Below are 13,315 nucleotides of genomic sequence, written 5' to 3'. Positions count from 1 at the left end.
CCCTCTGTGGCCTTAGTCAAGTCACTCCATCTCTTTCCCCCAGCTCCCTCCATGGGGATAAGAACATTTGCCTGCCATCATCAGGATGGAGTGCTTTCAGCTGAGCCTAAGGACTAGCCAGCCCAGCCTTCAGGAAGTTTAATGAGCTCAGCTGGGTTGCTGCTGGTCTGCCTGATTGGCTGAGGGGAGCAGGCAGGCCTGCTTTTAAGATCAGCAGCAGTTTATGCCTGCAGTTGTGACTACTCCTGAGCCTGTCTTGTTCTCAGCCTTGCTCCAGTCCTGCTTGGTGCCTGACTCTGATCCTCGGCACAGATCCTGGTCGCTGGCTGCTGCACCTGGCCGCTAGGCCTGGCCACCCACACCTGGTCCTGACAACTTCATAGAAAATCTGTGCTGGTTAATTAGTGTTTGCAAAACAATAACTATGAAATAAACCAGAAAGTGCAAAACTGCTCCACTGAGTGGGAGCCCAGCAGCCTCCAGACCTTGGGCTTATTTAGGTAATTGGTCCTTGCAAACATCCCTACAATGCTGGTGATTAACACTGGCCACAGCACAAGCTGCTGGGCTCCAGCTCCCTCACAGCCGGAGGCTAGGAGTAGCTCAAAGATCCTCTTCCACTCCTCCATGCACTTCTTAGATACAATGAGTCTGTTCCACTTAGGTATATAGAGGTGCGATGCATAGGTGCTGACTCCATGGGTGCTCCAGAGCTGGAACACCCACAGGGAAAAACCGGCAGATCCCTGCCCCCCGCCCCAGCTCACCTCTGCCTCCGCCTCCTCCCCTGAGCATGCCGCTGCGTCCTGCTCCTCCCCCGTCCCTCTCAACGCTTGCGCCGCGAAACAGCTGTTTCACACGGCAAGCTCTGGGAGGGAGGGAGAAGGAGGAGGAGGAATGCAGTGTGCTCGGGGAAGAGGCGGGATGGGGGTGGGGATTTGGGAAGGGGTCCAATAGGGGCAGAGAGGGGGCGGAGTCAGGGCAGGGGACGGGGCAGGGGCGCAAGCACCCACCGGCACCAACAAAAGTTGGCACCTGTGGTGTGATGGGAGAGAACAGGAGTCAGCTGTAATTTGGGGTAGGAGGGATCTGTGAGAAACAGCTTTGCAGGCCCATCCCTGTGTGCTAAGGCCAGCGCTGAACTCTCCCAACCGGGAGACAAGCCAGAGAGACCCACAAAGCTTCATGCCAGAGAAAGTGACCTGTTATCAGGGCTCAGAGCAGCCATCCTTTCATCTCCTTGCTCATCTCTTCCCCCCCCCACCCTTTGCACATCTTATCTCAGTGCAGTCTTCACTACATCCACTCCATTGTGAAAAAGGAGCTAGGAGACACTGGGTATCAGATTGAAGCGGTGAGTAAGGCTGGAACAAAGGTGGGATGCTGTCTCTGTTACTCTGACTGTGCAGTTGGCTGGCTTTAGAGAGGCAGACAGATGTTTTCTTGCTGTCAAATAATTCTGTGGCTTGCAGGAAGCTGTGATCTATCCTCCTGCAGTAATTAAAGGGAAATGCCATACTAAGGAATACAAGAGGAAAAAACCCATGCTCCTGGTGCGTAGGAGTCTTTCCTTCAGCTGCTCGGATGCTGTCCTTTCAGCATGGCCATTGTGGCAAAGTTTAAGTCAGGGTGGGATCCGGAGAGCCATCCATGTACTGACTGGCTGCAAGTTATTTACTAATTATAAACAGAGAGGGCCTGGGGGATGTAGCGGGAGATGATGCCAAAGAGGAGAGGGAGAAAGAAAAAATATTCCCCTTCCCCTTACGTTCCTCTCTGAGTTTTCAACACCCCCCGCTGAATGGAACCAGGGAGCTCCTCAAAGCCCAGGGACAGAGACATCTCTGAGCCCCAAAAGTGAAACCCACATAATGCAGTGAGCAGCTACCAGGGCATTTTCCCAGCACAGCCAAGGGAACCAAGGAAGATGAATCTGCCTCTAATTTGAAAACACAGTACTAGCCAGGCACAGAGATGAAACAGCTCCAACGAAGGCGTTTGATCTTCTATTCTCCACCATCTGCGAAGGACCCAGGCTTAACTGCTTAGTTATGGAGCTTCTTGTCCTTCTGCCCAGGATTAAGCTGCTCTCCAGATTTGAGGTCGGGGAGGAATCTCTTGGAAAGGGCTTCGGGGGCACTTTGCCTGCTTGTGGAAGTGTGATCAGGGCAGCTTCTTGTGATTGCAGAGGCTGCAGCCAGGAAGGGAACCTAGGGGGAGGTGCAATCAGTGGAACACGACCCCTTCCCGCTCTCCTTCTCCTGTAGCATGGCTAAGTGGCTAGGACACCAGAACCAGGAGACCCGGGTGCTGTTCCTGGTTCTACCAGTGACCTAGGTCAGGTCACTTCCCCTCTCTGTGCCCCTCTTTTTCCTCCCACTCTTTAGAATTTGCATTGCACTAGAACCTAGAAGCCCCAGTAACGGGCCGGGAGCCCACGGTGCTGGGCACTGTACAAACAGAGACCATTAGGACAGCTGCTGACCCGAAGTGTTTTGCTTCTCTTGTAAGCTCTCCGGGGACGAGGACTGCCCCTCACTCTGTGTCCGTGCAGTGCTCGACATACTAGGGCCGGTAGGTGCTATTGTAATACAAATAATTAACGATAATAGTATGTCTCAGTGCAAAGAGGTAGGTGGAGATACTCATGGGACATCACTGGGGTGCACCCTACGATCAGAGGGGTGTAGACCCTACGATCAGAGGTGTAGCAGTGATCAGCAGATTAGAGAGTGACAAGAAAGGAGGGAGCGGAATGGAACAGAAGATGAATACCAGGTATGGTGCTGAGGGCCCTCGCTGAGCTACGCAGTGTAGCTGACACACTGATTGGTGGTGCCCAGAGAAAAAAATAACACAGGGTAGGAGGTGCAGGGCTAAATGCTACAGGCAAGGGATGGGAGTGGATGGTCTTGTGGTTAAAGCACTCAGTGGGACTCAGGAGATCTGGGCACTGGCCCTGCTCTGCCACTCACTCCCTGTGTGACCGTGAGCATGTGGCTTCTGCCCACCCTCTCAAAAGCATAATGCAACATCGACGTGCGTGCAGAAGTCTGACACAGGTGTGTCAGGAGAGGGTGTGCAAACACCCCTCACTGGTGCAGCTGTACTGGGGGGAGAGGGGTGCACACACAAGTCAGGCCCGGGAACAAGTGTGAGACTGTGGACCCTTGATCTCTCTGTGCCTTGGTGCCGCTATGTGGAAAAATAAGTGGGGATGCAGTGAGGCCTCATCCATTCGTGCTTTGAGCACTCCGAGAGCTCCTAATGGGAAGTGCCATAGACACACGAAGTGATACCGTTGGAGGCATTTGTGCCTCAGAACATCTGCTCCGAAACCAGTGGGGATGAGATTTCCTGCCGATTGGACCAGTGCGGGGGTGGGGGGCGGGAATTGTTCCCTTCAGCTCTAGTCGCTGCCTTGGAGAAGATGGGAAAGCAAAATGGATGTAAGGGTGGCAGGGGACGGGCAGCCCCTAAGGGGAACATGCATGTTTGGACGGGGGGCAGTGGAGGGGAGAGGAGAATCCCATGAGGAACTGGTGACTCGACCTTCTGGGACGCCCACGGTCAGACTGGAGCATTGCACTCACAGGATGGAAGAGGAGGGTTTTGCTCACTGAGTAGCTGGTGGGTCAAAAACTTCCCACAGCTTCACACAAGAGACCGGGGTCAGTTTCATCCCCTGCGTAACTCTGCTGACCACCTGGCCCGGAGCCAGAGCTCCCCAAGCCCCTGAAACAATTAGCTTGTCAGCAGCTCCATCCCCATCAACCCCTGATGCTCGCACCGCTCCTGGGGAGCTGCATACTCCTTAAGCCTCGCTGTCTTTCTGGGATCCGAAAGCCACAGATCGGAAAAGGGGAAGGAGAGCCAAGGCCTCCTCATTCCAGGCCTGGCAGTCTGACAGCCACAGCCGCATGCAAAGATTCCTGCTCTCTTGCAAAATGCCAAGCAGCAAACCTCCTGCCGGCTCAGCAGGAAGCTGAGGTCAGACCCTTGCGATACAGCTGCGCGGAGCTGCGGAGGCCCCCCCACCCCTTCTTACAATCATAACATTTTGAAGGGGCGCCTACCAGGCAAACAGGAGAGCAAGAGGGGACAGACAAAGAGCGGCAGAGAACGACCCTGGGTGCATCTGCCAGGAGGGTTAGGCAGCTGCTCTCACAGGTCCTCCCCCCCATGGACACGATCCGCCCCTGCTTGCTGGGGGCACCCTCAGAAAGGCCTCGAAGGAGTCGAAGAGATTATCTCAGCAATGTGACCCCAGTCCTGCCAACGCCAAGCTCAGCCTGAAGGGCAGCAGGAGTGGCAGCGAGCAAGGGGTGCCCACCCGTGAGAAATGATAGGCACTTCCACTAGGATCCCAGTGTGTTAGGGGCACTAGAGGTAGCTGGTGATGTCCCAACACTCACTGATCTCCACTTCCACTAGGATCCCAGTGTGTTAGGGGCACTAGAGGTAGCTGGTGATGTCCCAACACTCACTGATCTCCACTCTTGGCTGCAGGAGGTGGGAGTGCTCCAAGCAAAGCTCTTGACCCACTCCCCAGCAGCACAGGAGAGCGGGGCGGGGAGCCCAACCACTGGAGCGTCGATCCTCTAGATCTTTAGTTTCATGGCTCCAGCAGACGTGATGGAGACCTAAGTCACTGGAGCCGCAACCCTTCGTGGATGCGGGGGGCTGGGGAGCCTGTCCTTTATAACCTGGAAATGTTTCCTCTTCTTTCAGTGCCCCCGTACAGGGGCAAGGGAGCTGAGACCCTGGCATTCCATTCTTCTCGTCCCACCACTCTAATGCCCTGGGGCCTCAGTCAGGATCAGGATCCCATTGCTCTAGGTGCTGTGCAAACAGGCCCTGCCCTGAACAGCGGCCAATGGCTTTGGGAGGACACTAATCTGAGCTGGATTTCCATGCGTTCCTGGGAGAGTCCGGCTGCAGCCAGCTCCCCAAATCTACCTTCTCTTCTCAGCCCGCCAGACACAGCTTTGAGAATGATCAATATGCGTTCCTAGGCCTGGAGGATTTCTCCTTCCTAAATAAAGCCACATCCATGTTCTCTTGAAAAGCTCCCAGGCTGGAGGAGAAAAGCTTGGCAGCTGTGTGCAAGAGAAATGGGGGAGCTCTGAAAGGTGGTGGAAGCTCCCAACCCCCTAAAACAAGTGGGGCTTCTATTCTGCAACCGGTTTCCAGGCACATAAATTGAAACTGAAGTGACTTCCAATTCGCAAGGGGTGAATGCGCCTTCAGGGAAAATGGCTTGCGATGGTGTATTTTCTCCTGGCCCCAGTTCAGAGAAACCCACAAGCAAACATATTTTTTGTATAAATAAGACAGTGTGTCTCGCCAGTTAAAGCAATTCAAACATGAATGTAGCAATTTAATTGGTGCCAATTACTGTGTCTCGGTAACATTAAGATTTCAGTCACAGCCCCTTAAAGTGCTGGACAGGCCAAGAATATGAAGGCAGAGAACCCAACGCGCAGGGCACAGCGGCAGGAGACAGGCCTGCAAAATCGATCAGCTGGCTTAGGTTGCCTGCCAGCTCTCTGGCTACCGAGTGTCGCTAGTAAGGGATAAACCCCCTTCTGGGCAGGATAAAAGTCCATCTGTTCCATGAGGTGTTGGAACCAGATGCCTTGGGAACCAGGTTTTTGATCCAGGCCTGTCTCTGCTCCCAAAATACAGGTACAATGCACCATTGCACTTACCCATCCGCACACCCTCCAAGCAGGGCTTTGTTCCTGTTCCCATCCCCACCCCCCATTCCAGGTTTTCTCCAGGGGCACAATAATGGGTACTCTTGTGCTGGGGAGAGGTGGGCGCAGCTAGGGATGTAGGAGACCTGGCGTGATGGGTGTAGGCAGATGTGATGCTCGGAGGCGGGCGTATGCCATGGCAATTGGGTACACGAGAGGCATAGGAGAACAAACACCCCAGAGGGACATATGTCATTTACATCACCCCGCGCTGAATTTTAGTTGCCTGCAGGCCTCATTTCTTATGGGGACTTGCCGGTGCACCGGCCTTTTCAATGACAATCTGCTGACTCCTTATGCAACTATCCTCATTCTTATTGATCTCTGACCTTTCTATAGCCCCCTGGGAAGGAGGGCAGTGCCCAGCCAGCAGGGAGCACTCTGCACAGTGCGGGAGGAGCAGCACCCTGTGAGTGGGACATTACGTCTGTGCTGCAGGGAGGGGCAATGGACTGGCAGCCTCTGTGCATCTTTCAGAGGGCGAAGCTCCACCCCGACCTCAGCACTTCCTCTCTCTCCACGCTGTCCCATCTGCCCCTTGTCCTTTCTCTTCCAGTTACTGCCCCCTTCGCTGGGCACTGGGGGCTCTCAACACACACCATGCAGCACAGCACTGCAAGGTGCAATTTGCTCCTGTCGCTGAAATGTTGGATCGAGGCCCAGGAGAGATCTGGGGTCAATTTTCACCTCTGCCACAGGCTTCCTCTCCGACCTCAGGCAACTCACTGACTCTCTGGGCCTCAGTTCTGCATCTGTAAAATGGGGATACTAAAACCTTCTTGGTATGCTTAGGCTGGGAGCTCTTTGGGGGGAGCTCTCCTGTCTCCTGCTGGGTGTATATGTCACATTAGTACAATGGGGCCTGGATCTTACTGGGGGCCTCACAGTGTTAGCACAATGAAAATAATAATGATCAAGTTCAATATATTGCTGGGTTCCAGAAAGACACTGCAGCTCCAGACCCGGACAGTCCCTGCTGGGGGGATTGGAAGCTGAGGGGGCCAGAGGGGTGTTTGGTTCAGGGAGCCTAATTAGGCATTTGGGGGGTGGGGAATAGCAACCAAAACCAGCTTCATTATGTCCTGTTTGCCAAGCAGAGCAGAAGGAGCTTTCTGGAGTGGTTCCAGCTCTTGGGGAAACAATACGCGGTTTATACAATCCCCTCAAAGATCCTCTTTGGGATTTCGTCCCCTTTGTTTAAACAAAACAAACAAACTCCCAGAGGCCTTCACTGACATGAGGTTGACAAAGCCAGAACAATCCCAGCCTTCAGGCGGACTCGGGGACAGAGCTGGACTCCATGGAAGTCAACAAATGGGGCCAGGATTTGGTCCAGCTCACAGCAGCGGACTCCCACTCTTCCACTTACCCCTGGAGGGGTAGCTCAGGGCAGAGTGGAGCCTGCAATGCTCAAGTACAGTAGGTAAGAACCAAACATCGCCCTGCACCATGGGCCTGAGACAGTCACCACCTCACAAGCCCCCCCAACCCCGTCCAGTCTAGGGGTTTCCCGTTGAAATCAGTAAAATTACTTGTGTGAGTGAGGCCCACTCACCTGAGTAAGGGCTGTAGGATTGGGCTCAAAGAAAATGCTCCCCATCCGTGCTGCTGGGCTGATAACCAGCAGACCCTCATCTCAGCGCTGTCATAGGCATGGCTGTCCTGCCCAGGGATTTCTGCCCTGCAGGAAGCACTAATTCTCTTGGCTAATAACCTCAAATGGCTGCAGGTTGCGATGGACGCTCCATCCCGCGTCATGGCCTGTTCCATGTTGTCCAGCCCTCATAGCCCTCGGAAAGTCCCAGCCTAGCATTAATAACCCTCTGATGTGAGGATACAGAGTAAATGTGGCCACCTTCCCATCAGCTGCACCCAAGGGCTTGCTATTCATTCAGGAAGCCCTGCCTGCTTCACAATCTCACTGTCAGAACATCTCAGCCTCCTGGCCCTCTCTCGCTGAAGTAAGTGCCCGACTCCCATTGAAATGGGGCGGGGGGGGGGGGGGGGGACACTGGAGCTGGTGCTTCACAGCTTTCCATGAAGCAAGGCCTAAAACTTGCCATTACTCTGGAACGGCCCCCCTTCCATCACTGAGATGCGTGGTGCTCCGTTGTAGAGCCAGGCTAGACTAGACTGAATTTTGTGGCCATTGACCAAAGCTCACACTTAAAAACATAACTCGGCCCTCTCTGTAGAACCAGGGTGACATCCCTGCTTTAGAGTACCAGAGGATGGCCAAGGGGCTACAGGCTTCCTCCCACTGTGCCCCATCAATGTGACGTTGATGGTAATTCAGTTGATGGTAATTCAGTCTCGGGGTCCCATTCAGACTCCGGCCTCTCAGCTCAGACTACCAGCAAGCATGTGACTGGTGGTGGTGCTCTGTGTGACCTGAGCGCCTATCTCCAGTAAGAACTGGACTAAGACCCCAGCTCCCGCCCCAGAGCGTGCTAAGCAGCCATCCTGCTGGGAGAGATGCAAAATAAATGCCCAGAAGGTGAAAGGCCACTGCCCATCTCCTGAGCCCTCCTGTCCTGCTGCAGAGGAATTTCTCAGCATTGTGGTTACCTTTCCATGACCCAGTCCTGGAGAGATGCGGCTCAGCAGCCAACCACGCTAACCTTTGCGATTGCTCCCTCTGCTTTTGCTGCCATCCTGGGTCAGTGTGGGCTGCGCACAAGGCTCATGGGGGAACCAAGCCCTGAGCCCCTGAGGCCGCGCTGCCCTTGGATAAACCAGCCAGATTTGCAGCCGTGCCAGTGGGAACCAAGCCCTGAGCCCCGGAGGCCACGCTGCCCTTGGATAAAACAGCCAGATTTGTAGCCCTGCCAGTAGATGGACACGCCCTGGGGAAGGCTGACCTTGCCCTGTCACCAGCAGTGCCCAGAGTGACCCAAGGCCCCCAGGATCTGAATCGGTCTGTCCTGCTAATCCAATCTACCTAGACATTACTCCAGCATCCAGAGCCTTGTTCTCCCAGGGCCCAGTCCCTGCCCTACAATAGCAAAGGGCTCTTCCTGGGCAGGGGCAAAACGATACGAAGAACATAAGACTGTCCAGGGGCGACTGGGGTTTGCAAGGACCGAGCAGCAAGGCAGGAACCCCCTGGCTTCCCCAGCTCTCTCGGGACTAACTGCCCCACTTCAGACCTGCCCCCTGCGCTCAGACGTGCGGGCTGCGCGTCCCTGCAGCTCGGATTGCTGCTCCCGCCCGGGGCACCCCCAGCGGGCTCTGCAGGGGAAGCAGCCGCGCTTTAAAGCAGCGCCGAGCTCGCTTCCCCGGCCGTCCAGGCGGGATGCTGCCCCGCCCTGCAGCCCCCCGGCCTTTCCCTGGCAGCTGGGCGCTTGGCAGCACATCTTAGGACCCGGAGCGAGGGCCAGGTGCGAATCCAGCTGCCCGGGCTGGCTGGAGTTCACTCGCTTCCAGGCTGGGCAGCGGGGTCCCTTCCTCCCCCTTCCCCGCCAGCCGAAAGCGGCTCCCGGCCGCGGGGCTGAGCGCGGCCCCTTGGCAAAGCGGGCGTGAGCCCAGCCCCGCTGCCCGCCTCGCCCGGCGGGATTTCCAGCCCCAGAGCGCAGCGCAGCGCAGCGCCGCGGAGCTCTCCCGGGCGCGCAGCTTACCGTGCGCGGGGCTCGCTCCCCAGCCTCCAGCCGCGAGCGCTTCCTCTCCCTCCTCCTCTTCTCCCGCTCGCCCTCCTGGGCAGCGTCCCGGCCCCGGCCCCGGCCCGCCGCCCGCCCCAGCGGCTCCGTTCCTCGCAGCTCCCGGCCGCTCTGCGCGCCGCAGGGGCGGCCCGCTCCCCTCGAGGCGCCCTGGCTTTGCCCCTAGCGCATCCCAGCGGAGCCTAGAGCATCGCCGCGGGCCGTGCGCCTGGGGGGCCCGCCGCGCCGCGCCGCGCTGCGGAGAAACAGCTCGGCAGCCGGTGGGGAAAAATACAACTGGAAAAAAACACAGAACTTGGGGGGAGAGGCTTTGGTCCAATAGGCAAAAGGCTGGAGCCGTCTTTAAAACTTCTTCCCTTCCTGCCCCCGCCCCCTGCCAGCTGGAGCCTTTTCCAAAACTTTCGATTCAAAACAAACGAAAAGGAACCGAGCTCCAAGGGGGAGTTTCACTGAGAGCTGGGGGCGGGGGGGGGGGTGCCGGGGGAGGGCTTGGACCTGAGCTCTGCCCAGCTCAAAGCAAAACAAAAGCGGAGACAAGCACCCTGCCTTTCCTCCTTGGACTTGAGGAAACAGGAATGGGCTCAGCTCAAGCTCTCTCTGTCTGCTTTCAGTTCTGGCCTTTCTCCCTGTAGTTTGTTCAAACCTCCCCCCGCTTTCCATTTTCCCCCCTTTCTCAGGATATGAGGGGATGTTTAGAAAATCCACTGCCCACGCCAGCAGCTGACTCATGGTTTTATTAAAGAAGGCCTGTATTAAAGGGACTGCATGTGCCCTCCCAGGACTGCCACAGCGTCTCCAGCCCTGACAGAACCGCTGTCGGGATGGCTCCGACTCAGCCGCTGTCACAGAGTGGTTTCTGTAGTGATTGCCTAGAGCTTCTGCTGGCACAGCTCGGATGGCCAGGGCCGCGATTTTCTCACACTCCTCTCTGACACAGGCCCGTCTGATGGTAAAACTTGCTAGTGTAAATGAGACCTCAGGCCCCCTTATACTGGTGTAACTGCATCCACGCCAGGCGCTGTGTTGGTAGAACTTTCAGAGGCCCGTCTTCCGTAGCAAGGCCTGGTCTTCACTCCAAGTGGAGACGCACCTTATTCTGGCACAGGAGGTCTTTTGCCTGTATCGTCTATAACAGCTCCCCAAAGGCTTATACCGGTGCAGCTGTGTTGGTGAAAAAGTCCCATCCCGAACAGACATAGCTCTGCTAGTAGCAATGTTGAGTTTAGACCAGGCCAAAGTAATAAAATCACCCCCCTAGTTAACATAATTGCACCAGTACAAAAACTGTTGTAGGCCAGGCCTAAGAGCTGCCGTGTTTACACGAGGGAGTCATCATTTAGTAGTTCCTTATGGGGATGTGTTTACAATAGAGCTGACTAATAATTCGTGAGCCTTAACAGTTTAGACCCTTGCTATTTATCTCTGGTTTATCTCCCCTGTTTCTTGTCTTCCCATTGATGAAAATCCAAGTACAGACTGTTTATTCAGCGATCTCATCTGACTGCTGTGGGGAGGAAAGTTCAAACCCCAGGCCATTACCATACAATGCCACTGCATGTGGGATGGTATCTTGCACACAAGTGCTTTACTCCACTGTGATGGGCAGATAATGCCATTACCATAGCACCCAGAGGTACAGGCCAGGGAGGAAAGATGTGAGCCGCTGAGATCTGAAAATAGAGAGAGGGAAGCGAGGAACAGGGCGAAAGGGAGGTCCTCCCAGGATCGCAGGAGATGTAGAGAAGATTCTTGCACCGGCCTGTGCAGAGACCTGCTGAGGAGGTCAGGGTGGGCTGGGCTGGGCTAGTGGAAGAATGTGGCATAGATCTGGGTGAGTGAAAGCACATGGCTCCCCTGTGCCATTTTTGCTGGAAATCAATTTCAAAGAGAGTTTGATTTACCCTAGCTGCTGGCTCCCTCTGAGTCCCTGCGTTGAGGCGCCAGATCCCGTGGACATACCTCTTCAGAGGGAAGTCATGAATCCTTAGGGGTGACCTCCTCGCTGGATGGTTGGGCAGGGCTCCGGTAAGTGCACGAAGCTGTATGTGCATGTAGTGAGGGGAGACGGGGTTGGGATGGATGAACCCAGTGACCTTTGGGTGCAGGTACTGCGGTTCCCCACCCTGCCACTGGTGGCACCCTGCCCACCCTGCCTCTCTTGCCCATTGGTGCCACCAGGTAACACTGTGATGCGAACGTCTATGAGGTCCCTGCCAAGCTGACCTGGCAGCTTTCTCGTTGATCAGGCTTGAAAGCAGCCGGCTGGGGGCCATGCTTGGGTTCTGCTTGTGTTTGCTTCCGTTTGCCAAGCCCTAGAACAGACTCTGTGTAGTGAAACCCTCCCTGGTTTCCAGGATCAGAATATCTGAGCTCCATGGAGATTTAGGCCTCAGCCTGCCACAGGCCAGCCCTGTGTTACCAGTGAGTTGGAAAGGGGCATGGGGTAGATTTTAGTCACTTGCCAGGAGAGTTCTCTACTCCTGGGAACTCTCTACTCCTAGTGCTGGGCCCCCAAATGGCTGACCTGTTCCCGAGGAATCCCCTAGCTCCCACTCCCATCCAGAATGAACTCAGGGTGAGAATCTTCAGTGCTCTGCCCTGTGTTATGCAGTGAAAGCTGGCACCCAGGCAATGGTAGCAGGCAGCTGGCACTGGCCTACCTAGGGGAGAGAGACCAAACTGGGCTCAAGGCCATTGACCTATTACCCTGGGACTTTGGGAAAAGGCTTAAAATCACATAGACAAAGTCACACTAAGAAGGGCCTGACGCATGCTGGGAACGTTGTTGTGAGAACCGGACCTTGTTGATGCGTCCCAAGTGTGTGTCCAAGGTTGCTTTGTTCAGAAGCAAAGATTGTTTGGTCTAAAGAGGCTCCTCGGACAGGCTTGTTCTAAGGAAGCACGAAAACCAGAGTAACCCAACTGGGTGGGGGGAAGGGGAGCGTGTCTCTACTTTGGGTTGGTTTGGTTTTGCTAGCTCTGTGTCCAGTCCTTTCTCACTGCCTTCCTCTATTTCCTGCTCCAGTCTACCAGTCTAAGGGGCCTCTGGCCACACTGCTCGAGGGGTTTAGCTACTTTTCTCTTAGGCCTTGCCTCCCCGGGGCACTCTGGGCACTGGTACTGCTGCAGGGAGCTCAGGCTCAGCCGCTGGCAGCTGTGATTTGCAGCAGGGCAGCTTCATGCAGCTGGAAACCACAGCAAGTTGCCCTGTGCAAATGGTGGTTCACAGTAGCTTTGCTTGTCTACACCAGGGATTTGCACTGGTGCTGCTACACCAGGGACTAAATCCCTAGCGCAGAGAAGGCCTGAGACCCATCTGGATTTGGTCTTCCCCAATTCCTGCCCCCAGGAGAGAATTGACGGACAGCTGGACCGCACCTCCAATCCAGCCTACGGACAGGGACTCTGCCTCTCTATGAAAGACTCAGCCTGGGGCTGATCCTGACAACAGTCATCACCCCTTTGCCACCATGGAGAGGAGCAGCAATTTGCTAGCTTCCCTCCCCCGCACTGCCTTTCCCCTGACCTGGGTTTGTTGTGTGAGGGAGGTTCAGTGAGGGCACAAGATTGCTCTAATAGTAGGGCATTAGAGGCCACAAAAGGATGGAGATAGCCCAGTTAATGATTCCAACATTTAGGAAAGAAAAGAGGGGCCTGGGATGTGCCAATTTCCCTGCAGATTTGAGCAAAGAAAGGGAAGCACTTTAAGGCTCAGACCGTATGAAAGAAGCTGTAAAGTTTGGTCATTGGCTTCGGGGTGCACAGAATAACACCTGGTTAACCCACAGACAGCACCCAGCATTCCTCCCATCCAGCGGGTGTGAGCACCCAGCTCCCACGTAACGCATTGTGAGCCAGGCTTTAAAAGGATTTTGCCTGGGCTTCTCAAGGACAGTTTTC

General features: G+C 55.3%; 1 protein-coding gene across 2 annotated transcripts in view; it reads right to left on the bottom strand.

Moving 5' to 3' along the window:
* Nucleotides 1–9,972, bottom strand: part of PDGFRB (platelet derived growth factor receptor beta) — a 56,009-nt gene extending 46,037 nt beyond the window's left edge. Inside the window, exon 1 of one of the 2 annotated variants that reach the window (XM_073355344.2) lies at nt 9,377–9,972. The gene's annotated coding sequence lies outside the window, so the exon portion shown is untranslated. The remainder of the gene's footprint in view (nt 1–9,376) is intronic. The other variant, XM_073355342.2, reaches the window with a different exon arrangement.
* Between the last annotated feature and the right edge of the window lie 3,343 nt (nt 9,973–13,315).

The sequence above is a fragment of the Lepidochelys kempii genome, chromosome 8, assembly GCF_965140285.1.
Source record: "Lepidochelys kempii isolate rLepKem1 chromosome 8, rLepKem1.hap1, whole genome shotgun sequence".
NCBI classification, from domain to species: domain Eukaryota; kingdom Metazoa; phylum Chordata; order Testudines; family Cheloniidae; genus Lepidochelys; species Lepidochelys kempii.
Note: the sequence above shows the minus strand (reverse complement) of the source record. Positions and strands in the feature narration are given on the sequence as shown.